Source organism: Canis lupus, chromosome 16 (assembly GCF_003254725.2).
Source record: "Canis lupus dingo isolate Sandy chromosome 16, ASM325472v2, whole genome shotgun sequence".
Lineage (NCBI taxonomy): Eukaryota > Metazoa > Chordata > Mammalia > Carnivora > Canidae > Canis > Canis lupus.
Window position 1 is genome coordinate 5123679 of NC_064258.1, and position 21943 is coordinate 5145621.

At 36.9% G+C, this 21943-nt stretch overlaps 1 long non-coding RNA gene across 7 annotated transcripts in view; it reads right to left on the reverse strand.

The window, feature by feature from the left end:
* Positions 1–21943, reverse strand: part of LOC112650939 (uncharacterized) — a 115626-nt gene that overhangs the window by 70539 nt on the left and 23144 nt on the right. For 2 of the 7 annotated variants that reach the window (XR_004805706.2, XR_003130528.3), the window contains exon 2: positions 11926–12035. The exons of 3 other annotated variants lie outside the window; for them this stretch is intronic. This is a non-coding gene — a long non-coding RNA (uncharacterized LOC112650939). Of the gene's footprint in view, positions 1–894; positions 7996–11925; positions 12036–21943 lie in introns of those variants that run through there. 2 more of the 7 variants (XR_003130529.3, XR_004805708.2) reach the window with 2 other exon arrangements.

Below are 21943 nucleotides of genomic sequence, written 5' to 3' on the forward strand. Positions count from 1 at the left end.
CTGGAATCTAGGATTTTTGCTTCAATCTCTCCTCTACAAAATTTACTTTAGTAAAAGCTTCTAAAGTTAATCATTCATCATGTAAGAGTGCTACAAATGAATGTGCTGTTATCATTTTAAGCCTTTTTGACAACTGTGAAATAAAAAGTTTTGCTTTCTCCTTGGTAAACTGTTAACAATAAGCTGACAGTGCTCCAGTTGGGGAAATTTTTCTGAACTTATATAATATTATCATCATTTAAAACCAGATAACCCAGAAAGAAAACCTCTGAGGGTTTAAATATAATTACATATTAAATATAATTTACACATCTGTGTATATAATAAATTTACATAGATAATAAATATAATTACATTTAATTACATATTCAAATAATACAATAAAATCATACTTTTAAATTTAGCAAGATTTTTAAAACCTTGTAATCATATAATTAAGAGAAATGATAATTTTATAGTGAAAACATTTAAATATGTTCAAAATAATAGAAATATGATTATGCTATGCTTAACAAATTAAATGCTAATTTTTTTTAATTACATGTTTTGGTTTATATTTCCCAGCACTTCTCTTTGTAGTACCCTAAGTTTAGTCAATGATAAAACCCCTTAATACCACTACCTTTCATCTACTGAAATTACTGTAGTAATCTGTACTTTTCTTTAGCCCAGAATTCATTATCTTATACACACAGAGAAATTTTTCTTCAGTCTATAAACATACTCTGATAGGAATGGAAGCAAATTAAATGAACAAGAGATGCTACAGGATTGATTTAGTAATGAGAGAAACACTGATCTGCTGGGGCAGCCCAGGTGACATAATGTTAGAACAGTTCTAAAACTTTACCCTGTGTTGAGCCTATACTAGCTAAAAACAATCACTAAAGTTGGTAGATTTAGCCATGTTAACCTTTTTATTGTGTAGGAATAATGACGAACGTCCATTTTAGAAACCAGAGAAACATCAAAGATCTTTGCAAAACAAATACTTCTTTTCCAACACAAAAAATACTAAACCCACAGCCCTTAAATGTAATGCTTCTATTAATATAAATGTAAAATGTATATAAACATGCTCTGTACACTGTAAAGTGTCATTATACAAAAGTATTGTAAATGTCATAAAGTGGGAAAATAAGGATCAGGGTCAAATCTTAATCCCAAGGGGCATGGTAACCTCAACTCTTAGCAGAAGCAATTACAACTCGGTAATGATAAGATAATGTCGAGGGATTCCTAGATCCCCTAAACCTAGGGACTTAGATTGAATTTATGACCTAATCATTTGTGAATTCCTCTTGTGGCAAAATATGCTAATATAGGTAATATATAGATATCCATGTGTATTGCTTCCAAAGAGATGTTCGTTTTCTTAAGTTGATTTTTCCATAGGATTTCTATTTTCCCCATTAGTCTTAAGTCCATTGTTGTAGACTCTATGTAGAGTGACTATATAATACATCACCCAAACCAGGACACTTTTGCAAAGATAGGAGGTGCTATCAGGCATAAATATATCCTGAGGAGCCTGGGACATGTGGTTACCTTAGCTGTAGAGACGGACAGTATGGCTTCAACCTAATGAACTTCTGCAGCTATCCTTGTATTGAGGTTTTTTAATTTTTAAGCATGAACGACCTAAAACATGTTAATCATCTTTCATTTAGCTTTTTCAGATAGTTCACAACCTTTTAAAATTGTATGTTTAAACAATCAGAGATTTACTTGGACCTATCTATGAATGCTATCTATTCCCAACCTCTTTGGGATCAGTCAAGACAAGTAAAATGTAAAAGGTTATATATGGCACCAAAAATCAATCATTACCGCAAATATTTTTCATTAATTCTATAATTGATCAATAAGCACTATGTTTATTACATTCAAGTCATTACCAAATCATAGTGTATTGTAGGCGACAGAAAAAAAAAAAAAAAACATACAATCAATACACAGCTTGACAAAACTATCCTGGAAGTATCTACAAATAATTGGTAAAGAGGATACCCAAGAATTCTCAAAGGAGGTAAGGTTTAAGCTGAGTCTCAAAAGATAAGTTCATTGAGTTGATAATGACATTTCAATTCTCATGCATAAAAGTATGGAAGAATTCAGAAGTGTGGCATGTTAATGCAAGGAGATCCGAGACTACATCAGTATGACCTAATATAGCTTTTGACTGAACCAAAAGGTAAGTTAAAACTCAACCATGAAAGGCATTGGCCAAGGCTGATGATAAGGATACATATGGAAGATTAAGTTCTAAAGACAGTAAAAAAGGTGAGAATTACAGTTAGTTAAAATTGACCTTGAAAATCACATATACTGTCCATAGAGTACAGTATTCATTTTTTAAAAATATAATCCTATGTGGTGTCCTTGTGCACAGTAAGGCTCGAGATCCACTAAATTTCCTATAGGAAGGACCAAGTAAAATTGACATGCAGAGTATCCAGTCATTCAAATCTTTCTACTTTTAAGATAACTATAAAATCTGCAGGATAGGGAATAATCCTCTGCTTGCTTGCTTGGGTTATCAAATTCTGCTTTAAGATTAAGCCTCTATAACCATAATTCAAGCTAATTTGATTAGATGATGTGACTTCACTGTGTTGATTAGATTCACTTGATACAGATTGTACAGAACACATTCCATATAGAATGTTACAATAAACTAACTATAAACCCAGAATCTATAATTTACCATGAGTTAAATTAAATTTGTCTATCAAAGAGATACCATTTGTATAGCAAAATTTAAACAAATTTAAGTTTTATAAGATTAATTTAACTTATGAATAACTTTTAGATTAAATTATTCTCATGCGAATGCAAAATTTTAATTAAAAAATTGGCATTGAAACCTCTACTTGAAAAATACTGTTAGCGGTTAGTCATCAATGTGCTTGAAAACATGTATTTCTTTGTTTATAGATTTTTCTGTAATATGCTTTTTCACTAATTCAGCCTGACTCTGTCTCTCAAACTGCCCCTCCTACTCTTGTTATATTAATTTAAGTAGGTACTGTTTTAATGTTGTAGGCTTCTCCATTTCTAATTAAGAATGATATTAGGCAAATCAAATTAAAAATAAAGCAGAAGCTGCAAAACTGAGTTAAGATGTAAAGATTGTTAATAAGGTATGAACGCAAATAGATTACCATACTGTGGCTTTTTAAAAGGACTTACTTTAAATGATAGATCACTCATATCATGAGTATTACAAAGATGGGCTATCGTCTACCAAGAGTCATTTTTAATTTTTAAAATTACCTAAAAAATATTTAAACTACTAAAAAAGAATGTAGAATGAATTAGAGTCAGACACTTTCAAAATGAGGAACATAGAGATAAGGTGTTAGAATAAATTATCTATTCTGTCTGTATTATTTAGCGTTATCTTGGTGCTTTTAAATTAATTGTACTGAGCTAATGGAACTATGAAATTAGCCTTATTAAAAAAACCTTGAGATCTAGAGTGAGTAAATATTTATTGAGTGCCTACCGTTTAATGATGCAAGACAAGGCACTGTGCAGAGGGAATATCTTTATACAAGTATTCAAATAATTTGAGGTATTTTTTAAACAAACTTCTCAGTACATTCCATTGGAGGGCTCCATTTTTAAATTTTGTATTTCTCTATATCCCATCTTGTTCTACAAAAGACTTTAAAGTTGCCAATATATGAGGGTACTTTAAGGCATGTTTGAAAGCAATACCGTGAGTCAGTATATATCATATCAACTCCATTAGCATCGTACAAGCAAAAATACTATTGGATTCTGTAGAGAACAAGCTGCTTCTGTCTTTGATGATCAGAGAAGTCTTTAAGGATTTAGTACTATTTGAATCTGGTTTCAAAGGACAAATCAGATTTCAAATAAAGGGAATTGTAATTGCAAAAACAGATTATTTCAGAGTCCAGAAATGGGTTACTTAAAGGAAAGAAGACAGGCAAGCCCATGATGCATTTGAGCAGAGTGGATGCACCTAACTTTTGTTGATGGCTGATTAATTTGTTGGTTGGTTGAGAGAGGGGGGAAATAAGATGTCCCTTCATTGGTCTTTCAAGCACTGAGTTCAAGTAAGGGAAATGATGAAATTAGAAGGAGTCGTGTAGAGAAGACAGGCTTAAAAACCTATCACAGACAGACCAGGGATCAGTATCAGAGCAAGTTATTTAACCCTTGAGAACCTCTATTATTTTGTCTTCTAAAATAAGATTAATAATTGGTTACTACAAAACTTAAATAAGACAGCATATGTAGAACATCTAGCCCTGTAGCTCTGATGTGATTTTTACTATTGGAAAGAAAGAGGGCAATGCAAAATTTTGAGTGTTAATAAAAATGACAATGCTGTTGAGTGCTTACAGCGTGTCAAGCTCTGTTTTAAGTGTTTGGCAAGTATTAATTTACAGGAGGTTGAGGGAGTAGATTTCCCAAGGTCACAGAGCTAGAGCCGGGATTTAGACACCAAAACCAGCTCTAGTGAAGTTGTGACTGCAAAGGCCCTGGAGTCAGGTGCCTACATGTGAATCCTCCTGACAGCACCACTTTCTAGCTGTGTGACATTGTCAAGTAACCATCTTTCTGTGGCCTCAATTTCTTCTTCATGTGGAAAACGGAGTTACTCCTTCTTAAGGGTAAGTCTGTGTTACAGTGAAGCTTTGTTTATCAAAACACACTTTTCTCTCCCCTTGTCATAGTTTGCTGACCACTGGTCTAGCCAACTACCATCTGGGTGACATTTTGAAAATCATTTAACTAATTTTTCTAACTTTACTTTCCCCTTCAACGTCAAAGCATTATTGTGAGGGTAAAAGTAAATGAAGTGTGTAGAAGTGCTTTGTAAATTCAAACTACTATAGATTTTAGACTTTATAGTGTAAAGTTTACAAAATATAAATTGCTCTAATGGAAGATGGCATCCATTTCTATTGAAGAGCCATTGATCCCAGAGTCCCAGTGTCTCAGAATCTCAAGATCCAATGATGTTTGAACTGTTTCCTTCCTAAAATTTACAGGATCTGTGACTAGTCTTTAAAGCTTCCAATAGTGTATTTTTGATCTTTCATATCAAGCCTGTTCTTCCTATTCTGGGTTCTCATGGGCATGTATTCTGGAACTAATAAAGTAGAGACAGTGTCCATTGACACGGAGTTAGTGATACATGCTGAAAATAAATCAATTACAGGAAACCTTTGTCCATCAGAGTTCTCAAGATCCTGATTTGGTTCATTCTTTCAACAAATATTGATTGGGCTTCTATTACAAAGTTAAGCACATCAATGTCCTCGAGATACAAAGATGAATAAGATGAAGCCCCTAGTCTGTGGGAATAGACCTGTCACATGAGCTGTACTATTTCAGAATATGAAACTCTTCTACCTTGGATGGTTCAGTAAGCAAGCAATCTTTGAGCTGGACATTCAAAGATTTTGCTAAGGAGAGAATAAATGTGTGTAGTCATGAAAGGACATGTCATGAGAGGGCCATGATTCAGAAAAGACATTCATTTGCACGCTATCTTTGTAACTTTTATCATGGCTACATACCACATTCTATTATTCATGATTTCTTTTTAAATCAAAACATAGTTTTAAGTTTGAGTAAATTTATTTACAAAGAGTGACGCCTGGGTGGCTCAGTGGTTGAGCATCTGCCTTTGGCTCCGGGTGTGATCCCAGGGTCCTGGGATCAAGTCCTGCATCGGGCTCCCCATGAAAAACCGGCTTCTCATTCTGCCTATGTTTCTGCCTCTCTCTCTGTCTCTCATGAATAGATAAATAAAATCTTTAAAAATATATTTATTTGCAAAGGAAACCTAAGTTTTGTTGGAACAGTGTTCTCGGATATAAACATTAAAATAAATTAATGATTATATAAATAAAATATAGAAATAAATTTTAAAATGTTAATTCTAATGCCATTAAACATTATTTCCTTGACCACCAGTGACATGCATTGTACTTTGGGTAACGTTTGTTACTTTGGGTAACAGCATCTGGAGGACCGGTGAATTCAATGAGGGATTTGAAATTACCTAATAAAATCACAGAATGTTTAGTCTAGAAGGAATCTTAGAAGCCATGTAATCTAATTGCCTACATTTTACTGAGACCAAGGGAGAAAGTATTTTGCCCAAGATGGCAAAGATAAATCTTGAATTGAGAACTTACAACTTCTAATCTAATGTTCTTTCCAGTGCTCCATGGCATTAGATTTAGTTTTCAATACTTAATGACTCTGATAAATAAATTTATAGATCTCCAATTTTAGCATGAGTCATCTAAAAACTTGCTTGGAAAAGAATGCATTCAAGATGCCCTGTTCTTTGGTAATGACATTAATAGCTTTAAAAAACGCTAATGAGATTTCTAATTTCACTCGATACCACTGTTAGCCTAATGCCCAAAGATAAAAGAGTGAATAATGGCCCTTCTAAATAAACATGGCAAACACAAGATGTGTTCATCTCTGCTCTGCCATGAAAACTCCAGCAAAAGAACAGTGAAAGATTATTTAAAAAAAAAAAAAAAAAAAAAAAACGTAGCTTTCCCTCCAAAAAAAAAAAAAAAAGAAAGGAGACAACAGTAGATAGAAGGTAGCGATGAAATTTTGTGACAAGGAAAATAAGAGGATAAGCAGATACTGAATTAGCAGAGTAGAGAGATTGCTAGTATTGAAGTACCAACAAGCCAGGGCATGGGAAAACCAAAGCAAAAATTGAGAGCTCCCAGCACATTGGAATTGAAGGATAGGCTTTGAAGTGGAAGTAAAAGCAGAAGGATCAGTTGAGAGTCTGAATAAGGAGCAATTAGACCCTGCTATCTGTTCCTCAAACCACATAGCCAGACAACTGGCCCTTCTTGGGTAATTAAATCAGCAAGTCCCTGGGCTCGGGACCCCAGGCATAGCTGACAGCCATGCTTAAAAGTGAGCCTAGTGGGCAGGTGAGACCTCCTTCCACTCTCCCCGTACTCCTGGGACAGCCTAAGCAGGTGATGAAGGGATTCGTTTCTGATGAAAGTAACCAGGACCAAAGAAAGAACCTACAAGTACTGACACTTCAGTACCCCTTAATCAAATGAACAGTTAACCCAGTCAATTGTCCTGGAGTAAAGCTGACCAATCCCCCCAGGGCAAAAAGTGCCTCCAGCCCTCACACTGGCTTTGTAATAATTCTCTTTTAACTATGCATGGACAAAGGATCACCAGACATTTTAAGGGCAGCTTTAGCACAAAGAACAGTCAGAAATTAACAGAAATATGATCTGAAATTGAGAGATAAAGGGACTAGAAAAACCTAAGCAAAATTTTATTTAATTATTTCCAAGAGACAGAAGATAATTGTTTTCATTAAATAAAATCAGGTTACCAGGGAAAAAAATTTGAAGAACATTTAAAAATCAATAAAATTGGAAATTATTGAGTAGGAAAATACTTTTTTAAAATCAATGAAAGGTTGGGTGTTGAAAAGAGGAAATAACTCCCAAAAAGCAGAATCAAAAGATATATTATTAGGAAATAAGAATAGAAGAGAAAATATTTTAAAAAGTAGATTTCCCCAGTGAGACTTGTATAGAATTGATCTATTTTAATCATCAAAGAGAAATTTCCCCAAGTAGTTCCTTGGGTATTTTCCATTCACATCATAGATGTTTGCATTAGACTTGCTCCAAATTGGGTTATCAAATCTTTTGATTGAGAACAGAATATTTTAAATGTTTAAAATAGTCAAGTGGCAGCTGAACCATATGAGCATAGTCTCCTATATATGTCACCATCACCTTATTCTTATTCCTGCTTTATCAACTTCAGCCCATTTGGCTCTCGTTGCTTAAACAAGCCTGCTGTGCTGTTCCTGGGGGAACTTTCATTTCCAGAGCTGCTTGATCCAATGAGTAAAGACCTTGGAGATACCGTGTAGAAATTCTTGCAACAATCACCTAATCGCATGGCCACCCAGAGATGCCAGCAGTTTGATCACTGTGTGAGGAAACCAGAGCTGGGCATTAGTAAAAGCACGAAAAACAGATTTGATTCAGGATCTGTTCAAAGGTGGGGGACAGGGGGTCACTTGAGTGCAGAATGAGTATAGACTTGAGTACACAGCATAGACAAGCGGGAATCTAGTGAAGGAAGAAGTCGGGGATGGATTCTCCCTTAAATTGGATTCCACGTGGTAGAGATGGAAGCCCAAGGTCAGGCTTACTCAAAGGAGCCTGACCAAAGTTTGGTCAAGGAGAGATCCTTTGTCATCACCTTAACACAATGGGGTGTTCACTACACTTGTAGTTTTCCCACATCATTTTAGAAACTGAGTTGAGCGCATGGCATTCCAGCCAGCTAAAACCAGTATGCAGGAGCAAGCAGCCTCCCCAGCCTAACCGTCCACACCCCACACCCACTCTGGTGAGCTCTCCTACATTGTGCCTCTCATCCCCCAAACGGAGATGTATGTGTGCACTCCCAAGTGCTGTACGGTAGAGCCTAAGAGCTCAACTTGAAACCAGAGGGTGTGGGTTCAGATTTTGATCCTGCCACTTGGTAGCCATGTAATCTTGAGAAAATTATCTCATCTCCCTCCAACTCAGTTGTTGCCTTTTGTAAATGGAGATAATCATTGTACATGAGGGGTGCCTGGGTGGCTCAGTGGTATCTGCCTTTGGCTCATATCATAATACTGGGGTCCTGGGATCGAATCCCACATCGGGCTCCCCATAGGGAGCCTGCTTCTTCCTCTACCTGTGTCTCTGTCCTTCTCTCTGTGTGTCTCTCATGAATAAATAAAATCTTTAAAAAAAGAAATCGTTGTACATGACCTCATAGAGTTGTGAGGATTCAAGATTTTACATGTAAAGCACTTGGAACAGTGTGTGGTACATGGTAAAACCTATCATTATATATACGATTACTAGTATATATATTCTTTGATGTTTGCTGTTCTGGGGAATATGGGATCTGCCAATCCCCACTCCCCCATGCTCTCGGCCTGAGACTTCTCCATCCATCCGCTCCTCTAAACCCAAACTTGCTCTCTCCCCACCACATAATTCTTTCCTATTTCTCTAGATTAAACCAGTGCCATATTGGAAAATAACAACAACAACAACAACAACAACAACAAAATCTCATAGAATCTTACAAAGAGGGTGAGACAAAACTGAATCTTCCCATCAGTGAAGCAAGCTAATTGTTCTGGATCCTTGGAAAACAAGAAACACTATTTTTAATGGGTACTATATTTTGATGAATATTTTTAAAACACAACATGATTTAGGGAAAAAAATATTAACTCAGGAGTTTTTAATGAAAAACAAACCCTTTGGGATCCCTGGGTGGCACAGCGGTTTGGCATCTGCCTTTGGCCCAGGGCGCGATCCTGGAGACCCGGGATCGAATCCCACATCGGGCTCCCTGCATGGAGCCTGCTTCTCCCTCTGCCTATGTCTCTGCCTCTCTCTCTCTCTGTGTGACTATCATGAATAAATAAATAAAATCTTTAAAAAAAAAAAAAAGAAAAAAGAAAAACAAACCCTTTGCCCCCAACATGCTCATCCTCTTCTTTCCCAAGAGCAAACATTTTTGACACTGAATATCTTTCTTCTTGTCATTGTCTTCCTACTCAACATAATATGCTTATATTAATATCTCTTATTTTTTCCACTTTATGCACCATCTAGTGCTTTTGTGCTGTGGATGAGGATGTAATTCATTTACACTATGTCCATCTCCCCCTCCGCCTCCTCCTAGCATAGTGGCATCACACTTTAGGTGAAATCAGTAAGCCATGGTTACATCACTACAAATACGGAGTGCTGTTTACTACAAAGCAAAGTGGTATATTGTGATTTTTTACCATTTTTTTTTTTTTTTTTTTTTAGAGAGAGAGAGCGTGCACACTTGTGCGGTGCTGGGGAGGGGGCAGAGAGACTGGGAGAGAATCTCAAGCAGACTCCCCGCTGAGGGGCTCCATCCCAGGACCCTGACATCATGACCTGAGCCAAATCAAGAGTCAGACAGTTAACCAACAGCCACCAGCCACCCCTCCTTCTCCATTCTTGTAAAACCCTTTGTTTGCCGGGAATTTCAAATTGATGCTTTATCAGTTCTTCCACTATTTGTCTTTTCCATATTTGAAAGGGTTTGCAAGTTCTGCTTCTTCTTCCAAGAACCAGTAACTCTGAGGAGTTTCCATTTTAAGTGCAGCGTTGTCTGGCATTTTCATCTTCTTGGACTTCTGAATTGTTCCAGAGGGTACCTAGCTGCACTAAGTTTTGTGATTCATCCTTTCCAGTTCTATCCAGGTGCCGTCGTTGCTTCTTCAGTCCATTGTGCATTGGACTGACTTATGATTCTTCATGTCCTGTGGCTAAGGTTTGCTACTGAGCAACGAGAAGAGCGCAGGCTTCAAGTACTTAAATCGACCACTTACCGAATATGTGATCCTAGGCTATGTAATCACCCTGGCCCTTCAATTTGCCACTGTGCATTAAGAAATATATTAGAAAATTCTTCAAGAAATACGCATTTCCTTATTGAGCACATAACATGTCCCTCGGCACTAGTCTAAGCTCTTTACATGCATTTTTCTCATTTAATCCTCATACCAATTCATGAAGTAGATAGTAGCATAATCCTCATTTTACATCTAAGGAATCTGAGGCAAATGGAGTTTATAGAACATGCCTAAGGTCACACAGCAGCAAAAAGGTGGAGCCAGGAACCACACTCAGGAGGAGACTGACTTCCCAGCCCAGACTCTCACCTCTTACAGCGTGCTTCCCCTTAGAACGAAAATGTGTCTTGACAAACTATTCCCCATGATAATAAACCATACGGTTTCTCATAAGCATTCCATGTCCCAGGATTTATCTGTAAAGGCTGGTCAGTCTAATGGAACCTTCTGTTAAAAAACTGATCGGCTGTAACTAGTCTCTAGGCAGAGCCCGAAGCCAGCAAAGCGGAACAGTGGATAGAGTGACTGAGTACATTCCACACAGCAGATGGGACCCCACGGGCTGAGAGCTTCAGTGAGCCTTCTCGCTCCATTATGGCCTCAGCCACCACACCAGTGATGCAGAAAGTTCACGTCACACCTCCAAAAACCTGGCTCTGCAGCCTCCTACCCAGGTCTCTCATTACCAAGAAGCAAGCCTTATCCTCCTCCTTAACCTATCTCCTTGGCTCACCAAAAAGATTGCATGACACTCAACCCCCAAATTACTGGCTCTCTGAATCACCTGAGATGCTTTCCAAGATTGAGGGGACAAACAGATTATAATGTACACACACATCTGTCCTTCTGGACGTCACATCTAGAGACTCAGATTAAATAGGTCAAGGGAAGGGACACATTACACAGTTTTTATAAGCTCCTCAGATGATTCTGATGATCAGCCAGGTGTAGGAACCAGTGCTCCAGGCACCTAGCTCCATGGTCACATTGGAAGCGTCAGCTCTCTGCCCTGCGTGGCTTCTTCTGCAATGCAACGCCGTAATCAGCTGGCCTTACTCCTGTTTCTTTCTTTGCATCTTAGGGTGCCTGTTTAACTGTTGACCTTTATATTTTCTACTTAGATCATCACAGAGCTAAAACCACAAGCGTATTTCTCAGCAGATATTTCATGGACCTTTGATATTTGCCTTTTAAATTGATTCTTTTTATTGGATCTTTTTCCTTCTGTAAATTTTCCATATTAATTCCCATGGAAGTATCCCCAATTCTCATTCTCCACCGTTCACTTTGACCTTTACCTTGACCCCTCGACTCCCCTGGTTTCTGATTCACCATCAGATTTAAGTTCCCTTATCCCTTTGCACATCTGGGACCGTTACAGAGGGACCAGGCCACCAGATGGCCATAGACACATGTTTACTGGGGGGACAAGGAGAATGAGAGAGAGTTAAAGTCACCTAGTTATCTGATCCCCTGCTGCTTGCTTCCAGGCACCAGGCACCAGTGGCTCTGCTTTCTCAGCAGGAAGCTGGCAAATTGCAGAGTGGCAGGAAAGCTGTATGAGAGCCTGGAGTGGGGAGAGGACCAGAGCACAGGTAGAAAAGATGTCATTATCAAAAGACTGATACCTTGCACTTCAAGACTAGAGAAAGAACGGACAAAAATAGATGGAGAGAGAAAGAGAGATCTATTGACCCAGGTTAAGAGTGGCTAAGGGGCTTGTGCCAGGCTGTCAGAAAGTAGGAAATCCATGACCTCGAAAGTAGGATTATTTTCTGTGCTAGAGGTGATGCAGGATTAGGTGTTTGAAACAAAATTCCTCATTTGTAAAATAAACTGGGTCCTGATAGAGCTCAGACTGATGGGATGTGAGTAGGGAGGACACTGAATAAAGAGAGAGCTTTCATGCTTAGGTGGGTGAATATTTTGCTTCCCCCCACAAGGAGTGGCAGCAGCAGGAGGCATTCTGATTTGACTTCGAATCACATTGTTGGTACAATAATTTCATTAGAATACTTTCATTTTGGATGTTTATCAGTTTATACGTGCTTCAAATAAAAGTGCTCAGTGGACTGTGATCACTGCATATCCAATTTCGGTAATCCTGAGTTGGCCAGGCTGTTTAGTTAGCAAGTACCTGACACCTTATTTTCACCTGGAGGACATCTCCGCAGGACAGGAAACACCAGTGCTGGCTGGGAGGGGAGGGGGGCTCCCCTCCCAGATATATTATTGCTTTTTGAAAATGTTACAGAACAAAAACCACAGCTGAACATAAATACCACAAGGAAAAACATGCTCTGCCCCAACCTGAAAACCTTTGGCCTTGCCTGGCAAACTTACTTACCTTCCATTTATGCCTCAAAGTCACCCCACAATAAACTAGTTCATGTTCTCTCTGGGCATTTCTAGCTATTTTTTTTCTATGCTACCACAACAGTTTGAATGACTCTATAACGTACCCTGTTGATCATGATGTATTTTGAATAATTGGGTACATCTATCTCTCAATTACATTTTGAGTTTTCTCCCAGGAACTGTGTTTTATTCACCTTCCTAGCCCTTGACGGACAATGTGGTGACAGACAGGGAAGGGAGGGCTTACCAATGAGCAGCGGTAGGCATACTAGAAATAAATATTTCCATAAAATATTTTAATGATGTATAGGCGTGAGGCCCTATCCCGGGATAGGCTTGAAAATCTAGCTCTAAGATTAAACAGGCTGAATATCCAGCGGCGAGATAAAGGTAGAGATTTGTCACGACTCTCAGAATCTTGTCGCTGTGTTACATTTCCACTGGATAGAGGGTAAGAGCTCTGGATTTTGAGTCCGACAGCATGGAATTTACTAGCTCTGAGTCCTTAGGCGAGTCACTAAGGCTCAAAGCTTATCTCTTCCTCTGTATGGTGAAGAAGTTAAGGAAATGAAATAAGCACAGTCCTTGGTATGCAATAAATATTATCGTTGTCATTGTTATTCTGATCCAACCAGATTTGTACAAAAAAGGAAAAATATTATCCTGGAAAAATAAATTATCGATCCCTAGCCCTGCATTATGAATGTCAGAAAATCTTGTATAACGTTGATAAGTAGAGACTAGGTACTAAGCCAAAGCTGTGTGTCTGTGGTCTGCAGTGATGTCTATAAGCATGAATGAGACTGGTGGGGAAAAACCATGGGTAAATAATAATCGCCAAGTTACAGTTCATCATGTACCTGTTAGTATAGAACAAATGGCTTTCCTGAATTTTGTAGACTGAATTGTGTTCACGGAATAGAGCCCTAACCTACCATGTGCTTTGAATTTGATGATGGTGTCCTTAAGAAGAAAATTAAGGTTAAATGAGGTCATATAGGTTGGGCTCTCAACCAATAGGATTGATATCCTTAGAAGAAGAAAAAGAGATACCAGGAAGTCAGGCACACAGAAAAAGAGACCCTGTGAGACCCCAATGAGAAGAGACCTGTTTGCAGACCAAGAAGGGAGACCTCACCAGGACTTCCGGCCAACAGAACTGCAAGGAAATCAATTTCTGTTATTTAAGCCATCCAGTCTGTGGTATGTTGTTACAGCAGCCTGAAAGAATTAATACACTGAGTAATAGTACTCTTTGGTTTCTCACAATATGTTCTCTCTTTCTGGAAGGAGGGATCTGGAGACCACATAGTCTGGTCCTTCATTCCCAGTGGACTCCACCTCCTGTTGTGCATACACAAGTTTTCCTTCTACTCAGGGCCAGAGGGGAAGCTCCCACATCAAAGGCCTTCTCAGTGCTTATCTGCGAGCAAATATTTATGGCAGTTTCTTTTTATCTGTTAAAAACAAAACAAAACAAAACAAAACAAAAAACCCACAACCTTCTTTTTAAGGACACAGGAATAGCAGATGTGAAGTTATGGTTCCAATCCAAAGATGCCACCTCTGATGTCTGAACTTTTTCTAGAACAGACTCCTCCCAGAATTTCCCCAGCCTGGTGCATAGGAGGTCACAAAGTTTGGCTAAATGCTTAACTGAAAACTGAATAGCGTGTCAACTTATCTTATTCACACTCATATGCAGGTATATATACACACACACACACATTAGCTTTAGTTTATGGCACTTATTGGACAGGAGGAACAATAAAGCTAAAAAAGAAAAACAACTAGGGGATAAATTTGCATAAAGTCACTGAAAAATAAAATAAAATCATATCAGGAGCCTGCCCTGAAGTCCTTAAATTCAAATTTGCTAATGAAATTTTCAGTATTACCTTAGAAATACACAGATGTACTTTTTATTTTTATCTCTTTTTTAGCAGGTTCAGTTTTTACTTTCTCCCTTACCTTTAGAAAACGCATCTGTTTGGGATTTCTCCTGTTCCCAAGGCTATAGCTGGAGTGTGGAACTAGCTGATGCATAGAAGGGGCTGCCTTGTGCTTGCACCTCCCCAGGCCTCCATCCCCTGCCCCCAGGCCCCCACCCCCAGACTATTAAATTTGCTGCTGACTGCGCTGACAAAGCAGTCAGGAAGAGTTGGCTGTCTCCAATTTTGCTTTGGTCAAGGAATAGGAAAAAAAAAAAAAAAAAAGGAATGGGATCTGACCCACCTGCCTATTTCCTTTTCTAAAAACACAGAAAACTCACTTTTTCCCAAAGCTTGGGAAAAAGTCTTTCGTTGGAAGACTGAGGGAAAACAAGTCATGAATGTCTTCATATTTTTATAATACTTCAGCTTTCTGGAAACTTGCGTTGATTAGTTATTTGTTTTTTCTGTTTATGTAATAACTAACTAAAACTAATATTTCACTCATTACATTATCATGCATTGTGGAAAACTCAAGATGGGCTTTTTTTTTTTTTTTTTTTTGCATAAAAGTTCAGCAGTGAAACAAAAATACCTCAATGGCAAGCATCTATCACTCTCTAGTTTTCATTTCCTGAATATTTGAGGAGAGAGGAGGGAGGACATGATGACACCTGCCATTACTCCTGTAAAGAGTTCTTCATGGGTTAATTTTGTTCATTTTTTTAAAGATAGTTTTTTTCAGAATTTCTGTTTTGAATATTGCTTTCTACAGCTTCTGATGGCTCAGCTCACACTCGGACCTTCTCCCATTTAAAAAAAGTGAGAATAGAGGTGGTAATTTGGGATACTGTTCTGTACTTAATTCACTTGAATATCACCAATTTAGTGAAGCTTTTAAGAATCCAGAAGAAAAATGGTCTTTTCACAGACCTCTTTATCCAAAAAAAATGAATCTAACTACTACAGATGGAATTATATAACTGCTTGTAAATTTGATCAACAATATTTTTAAAGGATTAAAGTTGATTTCTAAGCCTTAATTAAAGAAGAAGGGAGGACAGATAAACACTTTCACCAAGAAATTACAACCAAATACAAAAATAAGACATTGAAACAAAAATCATTTTTGGCAAGCCACAATATCACAATATGAATAAAAAAATGAAAAGAGAATCAAGTGGGGGGAAAAAAAACTATTTAAAACTACAAGTATGTACCTGGAATAGAGCTATGATTTCCTGTGTATCCTATTGGCAGATATTTGCACATGAAGAAACTGGGAGAATAGAAATGATGTTGAGAAATTTATGTACAAATAACCTTAGAGATGATCTAATTTTTCATTCTCAATCTTCCTAGTAAGGAATAATAAGCAATCCAATATTACAAAGTGAATAACAACTAGTAAGCTAACTAAAATTAGCCAGCATTTTCCTCTCTGGAAATAAGTCCTGGCTGGGAAGTATAACTTGCTTCAGGATTTTCTCCATTTGTGACAGACAGAGAGGCAAAGGATATAGTAATGTTAAAAATTAAGGTTTATATATTTAGTATTTCTTTTTTTCCTTCATTTTTCTTTCATATTTTTTAGCAACCAACTGTCCTTAATCTAGATACAGAAGAGTCAGGTGTCTGCTATGAGTTGAGTTAACCCTTACATGTTTGGTTATATATTAGGGAACTGACAATTTAGACACCATCTCTGGACAGGTAGGAAAAAGACATAAACCAAAAAGACAGATTTTGACATAATTGTTGTGGCCATGACTCCTTCTTCCCATACAAGCATCTTCAAATAGATAAATACTTCTTGGTTTTATTCTTTTATGTCAAGAGTACAGTGTAAATTATTAGAATAAGAAGTAAATTTTGCAAGGTTACAGAAAACCAATTGTGTTACTATACACTTGCAGTGAACAATCCAAAAATGAAATTAAGAAAAAACAATTCCATTTACAATAACATCAGAAGGAATAAAATGCTTAGTAATAAATTTAACAAAAGTAGTGCTGAACTTATACTCTGAAAATTATAAAGCATGATTAAAATTAAAGATATAAATAAATAAAAATATCAATACTCCCTAACCTGATCTACAGATTCCATGCAATCTCTGTCAGAATCCCAGCTGAATTTTTCATAGATATTGACCAACTGATTCTATAATACATGTGGAATTACAAGGGACACAGAATAGCCAAAACAATCTTTAAAAAGAAGAATAAAGTAGGAGAGCTCAGACTTCCTAAATTCAAAACTTACAACAAAGCAACAGTAATCAAGATGGTAAGGTCCTGAATCAAGGACAGACATATAAACCAATGAAATGGAATTGAAAGTCAGAAAAAAAAAAAAAATCAGACACACTGTTGCCAACTGATTTTCAACAAGAATGCCTAGACCACTTAATGAAGAAATAATTCAGTCTTTTCAACATAATGATGTTGGCATGAGTGGTAATCACATGCCAAGGAAAAAAAAGAAGAATAAATTAGATCCTTCTTACACCATAAGCAAAAATAAACTCAAAATAGATCAAAGACCTAAATGTAAGTGCTTAACGTATAAAACTCTTAAGAATAAAACAGGAGGGTAAATCTTCATGACCTCAGATTTGGCAAAGGATTTTCAGACATGACATTAAAAGAATGAGCAACAAAAGATAAAAATATATAATTTTGGTATTGTCAAACTAAAAAGTTTTGTGCTTTAAAGGATGCCATGAAGAGAGTGATAGCACACAGAATGGAGGAAAACATCTGTATGTCATATATCATAAGGGAGGCATACCCATAATATGTAAAGAACTTACAACTCAACAAAAAGAGACAGCAATCAAATTTTCAAAATGGGCAAAGGGGTTGAATAGACATTTCTCCAAGGAAGATATACAAATGACCAACAACCACATGAAAAGATCTCAAAATCTTTAGTCATCAAGGAACTTCAAATCAAAACTACAATGAGATACCACATCACACCCACAAGCATGGTTAGAATCAAAAAGACAGATAATAAACAGGTGATGGCAAACATGCAGAGAAATCAGAACCCTCATACACTACTGGTAGGAATGCAAAATGGTACAGCTGCTTTAGAAAACAATTTGACAATTCCTCAAAAAATTTAACATAAGGTTACCACATGACCTGGCATTTTCACTCTTCGGTATATATCCAAAAGAAATTAAAATACATCTCCGTAAAAACTTGTGCATGAATTACTATAGTAGCATTATTCATAACAGCCAAAAAGTGGCACTAACACAAATATCCATCAACTGACAAATAAAACAAAATGTAGTATATCCATACAACAGGGGATTTTTTTTTAATTTGGCCATAAAAGGGACAAATGTACTGATATGTGGTGCAACACCAATGAACTTCAAAAACATTATGAGATGTAAAAGCAGCCAGTTGTAGAAGTCCACATACTACAAAATTTCATTCATATGAAGTTCCAGAAGAGGGGAATCTGTAAGACAGGAAGTAGTTGCTTACAGCTCAAATGCTTGCTTGGTGTTGGGGGTGTCATGGGAGAAAGAAAAGAGGTAGTTAAAGAGTACAGGGTTTATTTTTGAGGTAATGCAATGGATTTTTTTTTTAAGACTTTATTTCTTTAAGTAATCTCTATCCCCAGTGTGGGGCTTGAACCCATGACCCCCAAGATCAATAGTCACATGCTCTACCAAATGAGCCAGCCAGGCACCCCGTGGCAATTCAATGTTCTAAAATCGATTGTAGTGATAGTTGTACATAACTGTGACTACATGAAAAACCATTGAAATTGTACACTGTAAATGGGTAAATTGTATGGTGTGTGAATTATATCTCAATAAAGGTGCTTTCAAAAAATTTTAAGTGCACCATATCAGTAATCCGGAAAGTAAAGAAAGTTATTCCATAAAATGCCTGATACATTATGCATTTTCATTTAATTTTTCATTGCTCCAGTATTTCCAGAATTGCAGCACAATTATTTTTTTCTAATATGAAACACATCAACATTATCTTTGGTCCCCAGAGCTTGCAGAGAAAAATTGGAACTCCTTAGCTTGGAATTCAGTGATCTTCACAATCTAGCTGTATACTACCACTAGAAAAAAAAAATCGATTTAAAAAGTTATATGAGCACAAGTAAATATTTAAAACCATACAAAAGGATATAAGTGAAAAGTGTAAATCTCCTTCCTATTTCAAATTCCTAGTTTCCCTCCTATAGGAAACCGATTGCCAATTTCCTTGGTATCTTCCCAGGGATGTTTTCTATGGCTCTGTACCCAACCTACTGTGGTCTCTCTCTCCAGGCATATTCCACTCATTTAGCACCTAAGATGGACTATCTTTATTATTAATTATGAGTTCATAGCACCAAAAATCCAGTACCTTCTATGTTGTAGATATCCCAGTAAATATTTGTTGATAGGCAAGATTAGAGGAAACTCCCCCCCCCACCCCAAAAAAAAAATTCTTGGCTTTCTGCTGACAGTAGAGACCTCAACAAGGCAAGAGAGGTAGCACAAGGATAGAAGTAAATGAAGGAAATATTTTCTGGAATGTTTTCACAAATGCAGAGGGACAAAAAAACAAAAAAGCCCAACACACTAACTTCCATTGAGAATAACTAAACTTGCTATTGCGTTTTGGATAAGTTTACATACTGGCTGAGAGTAAATCATACTCCCCACATGGAAATTCATGGTCAAATAATTGTGTTCATGAAATGTTACAATTATACACCCGTAAGCAATACTTTTTTGTCTTGAGGTCCATGGGATGCTTTACCAGATTACAAGTTCATTTCTAACACATAATAGATTTTCTCCTTGTAGCTCAAAACCTAGCAATGAAGACAACAATGAAACAATTGCTCTATTCATATCTCTGTATTTGATTCTTGGTATTGAGAAAAGTCATGTTTTTCTTTAAGTAACTTCTATAACCATTTGCCTTCTTCTCACACCTTCTTTTCACACTTTTTCTAGATATATTCTTTGACTTTTCTGAGTTAGTAATCATTATATTTACTTCCTTTATTTCTACATGTTTTATGAGATTGAATAACAATCTTAGTTTTTTGTACTCTTTCTGTTTTCACTTTGCTTCACTAATTAGGAACTTCTAATTAGGAACTAAGCAGGTATTCCCTTGAAGACCACAAATACAAAATTATGATGGATTCATCTTGCATTATTAAGTAATAATACTATTTTCAGATTGCACTTCAATCTCAAAGATTGGTTTTCCAAGATCCAATCTTTATCTTTCTAGGGTACTATTAATGGTGGCACAGTGCTAACTTGCCTGGACAAAATGCTTGCAAGTGAAACTAATAAACTTCATTAATTAGTGAGGTAGTTGAATGAGCAGGCTGCTTATTAGTGTTTGAATGGTAAGATGTTAAAAACAAACAACGGGGGATCCCTGGGTGGCGCAGCAGTTTGGCGCCTGCCTTTGGCCCAGGGCGCGATCCTGGAGACCCGGAATCGAATCCCACGTCGGGCTCCCGGTGCATGGAGCCTGCTTCTCCCTCTGCCTATGTTTCTGCCCCTCTCTCTGTGTGTGAGTGACTATCATAAATAAAAAAAAAAAAAAAAAAAAAACGGACCACCTAACCATATAGAAAGTTACAGTTGAAATACCCAAGTGATTTATTTAAATGTTTTCAGTTGTAGAATTTCAACTTGCTCCTGTATGTGTTTATTGGTTTGTACTGTTGTTAAAATAATGATATGGTTAAATATTTCATTTCTTCTTTCCAGAAGGCAGTGATTAATTCCACATTTCAAGATTCTTTTCAGCCATGTGCTTTTTTAAAAAAGATTTTATTTATTTATTCATGAGAGACACACATCGAGAAAGGCAGAGACACAGGCAGAGGGAGAAGCAGGCTCCCTGCAAAGAGCCAGATGCGGGACTCGATCCCAGGACCCCGGAATCTGAAGCTGAAGGCAGATGCTCAACCACTGAGCCACCCAGGCATCCCCAAACATGTGCTTTACCTTAATACAATACAGCAAATAGACCAAATTAAAACTTGCCAATCTATTTGCTTTTCAAAAGACTGAAAACATCCCAAATTAATTCTAAATTTTTGTGTATTTTTTATAAGTTTGATGATTGACATTTGAGCTTAAACATGACTTCTATAACCTCATCAATCTGTGTAATATGTTTAACAAAACATACTTAGTAAAATGTTTACTTAAGAGAGACCTTCAGAATGCTAGTTAACAAATGATAGAATGATATCATATATTTGAGTACCTTAATATTTTTTAAATCATGCTCATTACAGACAACAGAATGATCCATTGGTGGAACTCCAACCACAGACCCACAGATGACAAGCTATTTAGTGAACAATTTACTGTGTGTCTCATTACCTTTTCCCCAACCACAGGCATGTTAGTTCATTCTATTAACCTTAATAAGGTTGCCTTTGAAGCTCTTTACTTCTAAGATTTAAATGGGAACTCTGTCATATGTCAGCCTACAACGGAACCTAAATAACCAGACCAATAAAGCAGATGCAATGTGTTAAAGACTTCATCTGCTACAGATGAGTTAGGATGCTTCCTTTTGCTTAAGTGAAGCTATTTATAGCCTGTCGGAAAATGAAAACTTAAGCAAGGAATAGGTTTTTATATCCTCGGAGCACTGATGCTCCTTCATCCTTTCAGGTTAGCGAAGCACATCTCTCTCTAGGGCTGACCTATATAATCCTCAGCCCAGAAAGTTATTCTAAACAGAATAATTTGAAAACCCATGAAGTGTATACACTAAAATTTAAGTCACAAAGAGCTTTCATGTTTCTAACTGAGCCAAGACAATATTAAACAGTTGATTTTGTATGACCAGCATATCCAAAGATTTGGTTCTTTACAAATGGAATAACTGCTTGTTTTGAATGCATTTTACTACTGAATGAAATGAAAGAGTGTTTAGAAGATTCATCATTTTTTGTTCGTTTTATAAAATAATTGGAAAATCCTGAGTCTTAGAAGTTAAGTGATCTTAACATCTAACCCCTCTGACAACTAGCTGCTCAGCCTCTGCTGGAAAACTTTGAGTCACAGAGAACCGAGTGCATCATTATGGAAAAGTCCAAGATTTAAAAATTCTTCCTTATGTTTAATCAAAAGCAGTTCCAGTAACTTATGTTCATTCTACCTCTTGGA